The following is an 11,158-nucleotide window of genomic DNA, read 5'->3' as shown; positions in this document are numbered from 1 at the left end:
TCATAATAATATTTGAGTGGAAATTCACAAACAATGCAACCATCAAACATGTGGATAACGCAAAGCATAATCTTGTGTACCTTGCAAGTAGAGAATTATTCACTTTACAACTTCTTGCCAATTGTACTTGCCATGTAAATAAATCATCTTACATGTGGGATTTTGGCTTAGACATCCAACCTAATGAGAAAGAAGACATGCAACAACTTACTCATATAAGAATATATCAAATAGATCACTAGGGAATTGAAGGATAAGTTGTAGGCTAGGTTTTATAGGAGTGACCATGGGTGTACCTGCATGAAAACCCGTGCTCTTGATTTGTTACAAAACAATGCCATCTTATTGCTACATAATAGAATGCACAAGTAGTAGTATGATAATCACAAGTTGACATTTCAAACTATGAGTGCATGAAGCTTGAACTTTAAGTGTCATATATTGTAATACATAACAAATCATCTATATACAAACTAATGGGCAATAGAGAGATAATGTGTTTTTTCTAAGTAGTAGACTCTTAATTGATTACTATGAAAACCACAATCTAAGTAAATATTTATCTTCTCATACCAAGTGTAAAGTGCCTTGTCCTTCAATTTGCATACCTTTAAGTCATCTCATAAAATAGCAAAACTTGAAGGTTACAAAACATAGTACTTCCTTATGGAAGTTCCCATTCATTAAGAAATCAATTTATTGTTCCAACCATAATTTGCAAACAATGGAATAACACATTGAATGGTGGCATATATGAAGTAGATGCAAAGGTTTCCTCATATCACATTCTAAAACAACGTCCCCTTTGCAATAAGCAAAGCCTTGTGTTAAGCAATGATACCATTTGCTTTCCTTCTCAACTTAAATACCCACCTAGTATCACTAGCCTTTTTTGCTTTAAGCAAGTCAATTGAATCCGGTCTTAAGGATGGAATCATAAATCTTTTTCATGGTATGCATCGATCACTCTATCTTTTGCTTCTTCAAAATAAATTGTTTCCTTGTAATGAGTGAGCATAGCCTTTAAAAAACGAAGAATCAAACACAATTTCAACACATTTCCTACTAGTTGAGAGAAATTGATTTTCCATCCTTGGTACTTTGCAAAGCCCATTTGAGAAATTGTTTTGGCTCATCAATGGCTACTTTCTCCTCAAGCCTTATCTCATCCAAATCCATTGTATTAATCAACTGTTTTTAATGGACAACATCTATGGCTATATATGAGACTTTATAAATCTTTATTTTGAGCATGAAATACTCTTCATCAAGGTGTCTACCATCACCAAACAAAGGAGGGATTCTGTCAAAGATACCTTGGGCTTTGTCATTCGAATTGTGTATAGTTTTTTTATCATTTCATGATATGAGACATGGTTTGCATATTGAATAGAGTAGCAAAAATGGAATTACCAAGAACTATTTATTGCCATGATACACATGGATACATAAAAATATTTGCATTATATTTTTTTGTGCAAGTCGTTATACACCCTACCCACCATGAGTGTAGTTTTAATAGGAAATTTTACAAGAATATATTTGTATATAGGGATTTTAAAGGCGTGTTTTAAAAAGAACTCGTAAGTCTTGAAAGGAAAATAGGCCATTTTATTAAGCTCAAATTCATAGAAAAGGGTATTTTTAATAATCTCTTGAATGTATATTATATGTAGATTCTCTTAAGAGAGTACTCCTAGAGCTTCTTCAAAGGCATTTCCAAGGAGCAAAAAACTCATAAGGACTAATATGCTTGCTAACACCACTATGAAATTACCAAATGTGACATTAGAAATTGCTATATATTTGCCATCCATAGAAGGATTGGAGCTTCAAGTTGTGGTGGATGGAAAGTCTTTGTGAACATAATGTACAAAATGCTTCTTTCTATAGAAGCAAAGGGTAGACCTTAATTTTCTTGATATTTGAGCTAAAGAATCATGGATATTAAAGAAGGCTACAAGTACAAAAAGTATGATTCAATGACATTGTTCATGCTATTTTAATACTCAACATGGTAACATCACAAAATGTTAAGGAGACATACCATATCTTAAAGGTGTTCAAAGTGTTGCAATGAAATTAGCTTTACAATGTTGTTGTTGTAAAGCTCCTTTCACGCGCTTTTTTGGGGGAATTCCCTCATATAAACTTACCAAAAGTTTGGCTAAGGTCGTCGAGGAAGTGTTTGAAAGCTTTTCACACTTATGGCTTATGCGCCCAAGGCCCACAACTACATAATTTAGAAGGAGAAAAGAAAGAACAATAAGTCTTGGATTTTTATCTAAGCAAGTTCTTAATAATATTTTGTAGAAGACTAGTTTTCGCATAGTGATGCTATAAACAATAGCTACTTTCTTTCAATCATTTTCTTGTTCCCATTAATTTCTTCACATTATGCTTGAATATTGGAATTCACCTAATCTCAACATTGGAGAAATGTCTTTTGCCTTTGAATTGGTCTTAGTTTAGCTTGGAGAAGCATGTCATGACTTGATAGTGGAAGAACCAGGTACATCTTCATCACTTATGGTATAGCTAACTTTTGTTTAGAATCAAGTATCTCTACCATTAGTCTAAGCACTACACCCATCATGTCTCTAGCAAGGATGGCCTCATCTCAACTCTATTCTTTTGTTACTTATCGTGTAAGTCATTGTCATAAGTTTGGATTTTGTCCCTCTTCTTCCATAGGTTTGGAAAGAGACCTAGTTTCGGATCACTTGCCTATTTTTGGCAGTGAGGCATTTATGCATGCATATACCTAAATATGTGTAGGGTAATCTTGATCCTAAGTCCAAGATATGCATTTTTCTTAGCTACGGAGAGTTACGTGAAATGTGCTATTGCTTGTGGAATCCTCAATCTAGAAGGGTAGCATGTAGCCTTGATGTCATCATTAATGCGGATAAGATGTATAGGTAGCCTGTGAAAATGGTTGAGATTAGTAGAGTGATATTTGAGAAGGATAGATAGGTGGGACAATAAAAGGCTCCTATTGGGCCCATTTTACATAGGTCTATGAGAGTGTCTGGATTGCTAGATAGATACAATCTGTCTCTAGACTATGTCATGGTCAAGAATTGTGGTGAGCCTTCTTGTTATGTTGATGTTATGAGTAGGTATGATAGTCGTAAGTGGCAAAGGGTTATGCAATCACATATGGATTATTTGGAAAAGAATGCTACATGGGAGTTAGTCTCTTTTCTTAAGGGTAAACATGAAATGCCATGTAAGTGGGTCTATAAGCTAAAGGTATCTCCATTTGATGCACTACCTAAGTACAAGGCAAGATTGGTGGCCAAAGGATTAAGCAGAAGAAGGGGATTGACTATGATAAGATCTTCTCACTTGTAGTCAAGATGATGACCCCTTCATACGGTCCTTGCTTTGGTTGCTAGAGAGGATAATGAGTTGGTTTAGATGGACGTAAAGACTACTTTCTTGCATGGGAACTGGCATGAGGATATTTATATGTAGCAACTAAGGGATTTGTTGCAGAAGGCAAAGAGCAATTGGTGTGTATGTTGCATAAGAGCTTATATAGCTTGAAATATGCTCGTAGGGAATGCTATCATAAGTTCAATGCCATTATGCGGTCTCAAGGACACACTAGAAGTGAGATTGATGATTGCCTATACACTAGAAAGGCTGAGGGTAGCCTTATGATCTTGATTCTTTATGTGGATGACATGTTGATCGCTATGAAGTCAACCACAGATATGGATGCTTTAAAGAAAATGTTGCACGAAACCTTTGACACAAGAAACTTGGGGGCCACATTCTTGATATGCAACTTATGCAAGATCAAGACAAAAAGATACTCTATTTGTCTCACAAGGAATACATTGGGAAGGTGTTGGGAGCATTTCAATATGGAGAGGGGGAAGGCTATCAATGTTCCATTGCCTCCATTTTTGAAACTTAGCCAGGAGAACAACCCCAACTGAGATGATTAGAAGGCTAAAATGGCCAAGGTTCCTTATGCATCCATAGCTGGTAGCTTAATGTACACCATGGTTACTACATGCCCACATATTGTAATGGGAGTTGTTAGCAAACCCTAGTAAGAAGTATTGGAAGGAAGTAAAGAGTATAATGAGATACTTGAGTTATTGTAAATCCATGTGCATATGCTTTGAAAGAAAGAATGCATTTATTCTTAGATATGTAGATGCTAATTTTGTAGGAAGTCTAGAATATAAGAGGTCTATTGCAGGTTTTGTCATCACTTTCTTAGGTGGTATAGTCTCTTGGGTCTCTCGATTGTAGCCATATATGAATTTATCTACTACTGAGGTAGAGTATATTGCATTGCAAGCTAGTGATGCTTGCAAGGAAGCTATACGGCTTACTCATCTAGTGGGAGATTTGGGTATTATAGGAGAGGTGCCTATTTTGAATTGTCATAGTTAGAGTGCCATTCAGTTGGCAGGGAATGCTATCTTTCATGAAAAGACAAAGAAAATTGAGGTGAAGTATCAATTCATTAGGGAGGTTCTTGAGGGATAGCACATTGAGCCTGTCAAGATCCATATGGATGATATAACCTTGTAGATCTTCTCCAAAAATAGTTTATTATTTGAGCACTTTGCACATTGTAGAGTGGTGATGGGCATTAGATATTATCTTCAATTTCTTCTTATATTCCCATGAAGGTGCTTTGGCCTTTAAGTGGGAGGTTGGTGGGATAAAGGCCAATGGCCAATAGCAAGAGGCACCCCTTGTATATGTACACACTGTATAATCTTATAGAAGCGAAGGTAGCAAAGAATAAGTGTACCATTCATTTTGTATCCAAATAACTTTCTTGTGTTTCTCTCTCTCTCTCAATCCTGTTGCACTCATAGCTTCTACCTTACATCCACCATTGCTTTTCTCTCAAATAATGGTGCATGAGAGTCATTATACCCACCCATCCATGGACTGCTATACACTTTGCAAATTTGTAGAGAAATGAGTCACTATCTATCCATGAGATGACCTAAGAATCCAAGCTATCATTTCCCACCATCTTTAGATATACTTGAGGAGTTCAATTCAATAGAGTATATCATGAAGGAGTTGATAAACCTCCACGATAACTGTAAAAAGGTGGTGCGTAGATCAGACGCTGTATGCTCGCGTAGTGAATGCCGGAAGGTCCCCAAAAACAATGAACTCTACTTTTTGCACAAGTTACAAGGTAAAAAGCATGAACGACAAGAGCAAGAGACCAATTGGGTGCAATCTCCCCCCATGCCTTGTGTGAGCGCTTCACAAAGCATGTATTTTATGTATATTTCATCTTCATGCTCAATAATACCCCAATTTACAAAAATATAGCAAGCTTTTAGCTTTTGAGTTTGCTTTAACACAAAAATAGGAATAAAGCTAATGGACGGTGCCCAAAGAGTCTGGCACGCCCAATACAATGTCCAAATAGAAATAATATAACCGTGCGCCCATGCGCATACAAAATAATAATAAATAATCGATGCCTCAATAAATAGGCATGACAAAATATAGGTGTGGTGCCTATCAGAATATAATCCATAAATCGAATACTCGCTATCCTCTAATGCTTTCCTCCGCCACTGCTGCTATCTCTACACATCAACTGAAGCATTCACAATCGTTAGTAAAATAATACAATTAAACCGACAAAAGTGAATACCTAGCAGTCTTCAGCTACATAAATAAATCAACTGGTTAGAAATAAATCCTAACCTTAATTTATTACGAGTGCGTACTCAAAATTCATAAACGTTTATTAATTTAATATGCATTTTGAGGAATCACCCGCTATGGAATCGCCCATGTACACACTAAATTAATGAAACACCCGAAAAGGACAGGTGTCCCCATCAACTTCTCGCACAAAGAATCCACTTTGTGTATGAGCCCCGGTCATCAAAGTTTACGGAATCCATCGTAAAACCTCACGGAATCCACCGTGGCACGGAATCCACCGTGAAATATGCCTCCTAGCATCATACCCCCGGGGTGGGATAGCAATTGACCTCAATTGCTATTAGCTCAATGTGGAGCTAACAGAGTGGGGAAAGCATTTAAGTCTCTAGCGTGCATCCATTGTGCTTCCTCTACAGGATGGTTCTTAAATTTAACTAGATATCTAGAATACCTTCGGCCAGTTCTAGTGGTCATAAAGTCAGTGTCTATAATAGCTTCTGGTTCAAGTATTTCAGTCTCTTCCTCTAATAAAGTTGGGTTTTCATAAATAGGGTGTACAGGTAATTGGCCTCTAAATGGTCTCAATAAACTAATGTGAAATGTGTTGTGAATTTTCTAATGAGGTGGTAATTCTAACTTGAATGCATTGTCATTAATTTTATGAATGATCCTAAATGGTCCATAGAATCTAGGGGCTAATTTGACAACTGGGTGTCTATCTACACTTTGTAATCTACGTTTTTCTATTCTCAGCCAAACATAATCAACTTTGAAATTCATTGCTTGTCTTTTCTTGTTGGCTTGTTTGGTATATGATTGCTGGGCTTTGGCAATCATATCTTTAGCCTCATCAAAAATAGTGTTATGCATACTAGCAATATCATCAGCGTTTTGAATTCTATTTGACAAAGATGCAACAGGTATAGATAATCTATATCCATAAATGACTTCAAACGGTGCTTTCTTTGTAGATGTGTGTGGTGTATTGTTATATGCAAACTGTAATAAATGCAAATATGTGTCCCATGTTTGTGGTTTAGAGATAGTATATGCACGTAAAAGATCTAGAATTGTGCTGTTAGTGGCTTCTGTTTGTCCATTAGTTTCTGGATGAAATGCAGATGAGAAATCAATCTTTGTGCCTAGGTTAGCAAACAGAGTAATCCAAAAGTTGTTACAAAATCTAGAATCACGATCTGAGATAATAACTTTTGGCAATCCATGGTTAGTGAAAACAGTTTTCAAAAACAACTATGCTGCTTGTGATGCTGTTAAAGTTTTCTTACATTGAATGAAATATGCTTGTTTACTAAATCTATCTACAATTGTCCAAATCTTATCATGGTCAGATTTAGTATTAGGTAAACCAGTAATGAAATCCATAGAAATTTGTTCCCAAGGTTTAGATGGAATGGACAAAGGCATAAGTAATCCATACTGTTTACCATAATGTCTCTTAACTCTTTGACAAATCAAACATTCAGAAACAAAGTTAGATACATCAGCATCCATATGCGGCCAATAAAAATCTTCAGTTAATGTACGTAAGGTAGATATGATACCTCTATGACCTTGGTATGGGGGACAATGAATTTCATTCAAAACAAAAGATCGGAATGGAATTGTAACACACAATCTCTTTTCATAAAACATAAATCCATTGACAATGAATCAATAGGAATCAAATTATTTTGAAGTAATTTATTCCAATCAGCATGAAAAGTAATATCTCGATGATATGTATCTTTCATAGCAATCAAAGAATCAAAAGATATAACAGAAATATTATGAATGGCAGGTCTTCTACTCAATGCATCAGCCACTACATTTTCTTTTCCAGGTTGGTATTGAATGATATGATGAAAACTTTGAATAAAGGAGGCCCATTTGATATGACGGTCAGAGATTTGAGGTTGGCTAAGTAAATGTCTAATACTTTGTTGGTCGGTCTTAATCATAAATTCTGAACCCATTAGGTAGTGTTTCCACTGTCTTAATGCTTGTACAACTGCTAATAGTTCTTTGTCATATGTGGAATATTTCAGTTCAGAGGGTTTCAACTTACAACTAGAATAGGCTATAGGATGATTGTCTTGCATAAGTACAGCTCCTATTCCTGATCCACTAGCATCGGTCACTACTAGAAAGAATGGTCTATTAAAATCAGGCAACTGTAGAACAGGGGCATGGGTTAATGCATGTTTCAATAAGTCAAAGGTTTTCTGTTGATTTTCGGACCAATGATAGACAATACCTTTCTTCAGAAGTTTGGTTAATGGTAATGCAAGTAATGAAAAATTACATACAAACTTCCTATAGAAACTAGCAAGACCAAGGAATGAGCATAACTCATGCACGTTTTTAGGTACATGCCAATTCAATATTGCATCGATTTTCTTAGGATCAACTTTAATTCCATCAGATGATACAATATGACCTAAATACTCAATTTCTGTTTTAAAGAATTCACTCTTTTCAGGATTTGCATACAGTTGATTTTCTTTCAATAACTGAAAAACCAATGACAAATGCTCATAATGTTCTTTCTCATTTTGACTAAACACCAAAAATCATCAAAGAAGACAATTACACAATACTGATATTTCAGAAATATACGGTTCATCATTCTACTAAACGTAGCAGGTGCATTAGTCAATCCAAATGGCATCACTAAAAATTCGTAATGACCAAAATGTGTTCTAAATGCAGTCTTGAATATGTCTGACGTATCTAGTCTCACCTGATGATAACCAGACTTAAGGTCTATTTTACTAAATATAGCAGATCCTTGCAGTTTGTCCATAAGTCATCAACTCTAGGAATAGGATACCTATTCTTTACAGTGATCTTATTTAAAGCTCGATAGTCAATGCACATACGATAGGTATTATTCTTTTTCTTGACTAACAGAACAGGTGCACCAAATGGAGAACTGCTAGGTCTAATCAATCCTCTATTTAGTAATTCCTCAACTTGACTCTGGATTTCTTTTTGCTCTATCTGGTTATGCCTATATGGTGCTTTGCAAGGTGGTTGTGTGCCAGGGATCAAATCTATCTTATGGTCTTCTGGACGTGAAGGAGGTAAACCAGGTGGTAGGTCTTCTGCAAAACAGTCCTTAAAATGTGCAAGAAATTCCTTATGCCTAGGGTGCATATGACTTTCTTTTACTTGTAATTCATTCACCCAAATGAGATAAGATTTACTACTCTTGCGTAATGCACGTTTAGCTTGAGTATGCGAAAGCAGTAGAAAAACATTAGATGCATGCATACCACATAATGTAATAGATTTTCCTTGAAAATTAATATTCATTGAGTGTGTGGAATAGTCTATATCTGGGTTATGCTGGTGACGCCAAGGCATACCTAAAATAATGTCACTCGACTGTAATGGAACAACTAGGAAATTTCTTCTTTCAGTGTATTGACCAATTTGAATCTCTAAGTCATGCACTTCCTGTGTACCATTATACCTAGTGCCTAAGAATGCAGCTTTGATGCGATAATGCATAGGTACAGTCTGTAACTTCAATTCTTTTACTAATTTTGCTGAAATAAAATCATGAGTGCTACCGTCATCATGCAAAATAATCTTTTCCTTTCCGTGCACCAAACATTTCATAGTCAATAAAGAATATGGAGTAGGCATACCTAGTAAAGTATTGGAAGTAGTAGTAGTGTCGTCCTCATCTTTAGTGAAATCAGGCATATCTTCATGTCGTCTTCGTCCATTGCTCCAAGGTAGTTGATATGGGCTGGTGGCTTCTTTGAATGACAATTTGCTACTAGATGTCCAGGCTGGTGGCATTTATAGCATACTGTTGGCTTGGCTTTGGTTACACTGTTTGCAATGGCGGGAAGTCTAGGTACATTAGGATTTGGATGTGGAATAGGCTTAGGGTTTTGATTGACATTGGATGGTAATGCAGGTGGTTTTGCCCAATTTTTGCGAAAAGATGATGAAGAGAAACGACCTGGATTAAATCTTCTAAAATTGGAATTGAATTGTTTAGATCCATAGTTACCATTGGCTTGGAATTGCTGTGGACATCTGTCTCTACCTCGTAGCTTATCTTCAGTGTCGTGAGCTAGTGAAATGGCGCCTTCAAGGGTAGCAGGCTTGAACATGTTAACTTCAGCGTAGTAATGCCCAAGGAGTCCAGACATATACTTACGCTTGTGTGTCGCTTCAGGTACGTCTTCAAGAATGCGTAGCTGGAGTAATGCATTCCAAAAATGCTCTATATACTGAGAAATAGGCTCACGATCCCATTGCTGAAGAAGATCCCATTGCTTAATAGCTTTCTCATGAAATTGTGGAGGAAGGAAATTCTGCATGAACTTCTTCTTGAAATTCTCCCAAGTATCAGGACAATCTATGCTCTTGCGTACTACAGTCCACCAAAGAGATGCTCTGTCTACTAAATGATTAGTGACACACTTGATTTTATCTTTTTCTGCATAGGTTTCCTCACGGAAATAGTCATCAAACTGACTAATGAATGCTAGAACAGTTTTTCCTTCTCGTATGCCATTGAAAGTACGGAATTTGAAACTTCTTTTACTTATCTTTGATTCCTTGCGGATGGTTTGAGCTTCAAGAGTTGCGTCGATGGTACGTCGAATAAGATCTTCAGCTTGAGGTTCTTCTTTGTCGGTAGACGCTCTTTGTAAATTTGCCAGTTGAGCTTGCAATGCTTGCCTAGCCCTTCGTTCTTCTTCCAATTGCATCATGATTAAGTCCAGCTTTTGCTCCATCGTAGGCTCAGGTAAGTCGCCTTCAGCCCCATAAGATCATCCATTTGTGGTTCCGTCATCCTACAAAACTAAAAAGACCTTTCTCACTCAAAATCAAGTTAGCGGGATGAGCGTAGCTCAAGTTCGGGAATATAAGGCTTATGTGTTTTTGGGTATAGCTTTCTTAATCTTCGGAAAATCTGCATTTTATCCTTCTTCGTATGCTGAAAATGCTTCAACAAACCTGCGTATGGGTAGAGTACCTTCCAATGAACAACTTTGCAGTTCGGAGTTTCTGCGCAGGAACAATCCTTCTAGGAGTTTTGAGCACAAGTCAGTTCTGACTCCAGTTGACTTGTCTGACTTGCAGAGTTGCAGACTTATGTGACTTGCAGAGTTGCAGACTTGCAGAATTTAGTCAATTTAATTGACTTGAAGATACTTGCTGAACTTGACTGTTTGGGTGTGACCTGGAGTTAATGGTGACTTGCAGGATTGAAGAACTTATGTGACTAAGCTTAATTGATTAAGCTTAAAGCTTAATAAGTAGGAAACGTCGCAGATCGTGGGGGGGGGGGGGGGCATTTTTTGATGACGTCGCGGAAAAATCGGAGGTCCTCAGAGACCTCGCGGGTTGAATTCGAAGCTTTTTAAGCTTCTTAAAGCTTATAAGCTTTATTATTAAGCTTATGAAAAAGATTGGCTATGGAGGATTTCTCACTGTTTTTCCACGACTTAATGAAGGA

Source organism: Lygodium microphyllum, chromosome 1, assembly GCF_053477565.2.
Source record: "Lygodium microphyllum isolate KBCC chromosome 1, Lygodium_microphyllum_v1.1.10, whole genome shotgun sequence".
Classification (NCBI taxonomy): domain Eukaryota; kingdom Viridiplantae; phylum Streptophyta; class Polypodiopsida; order Schizaeales; family Lygodiaceae; genus Lygodium; species Lygodium microphyllum.
This window is presented reverse-complemented; position numbering follows the sequence as displayed.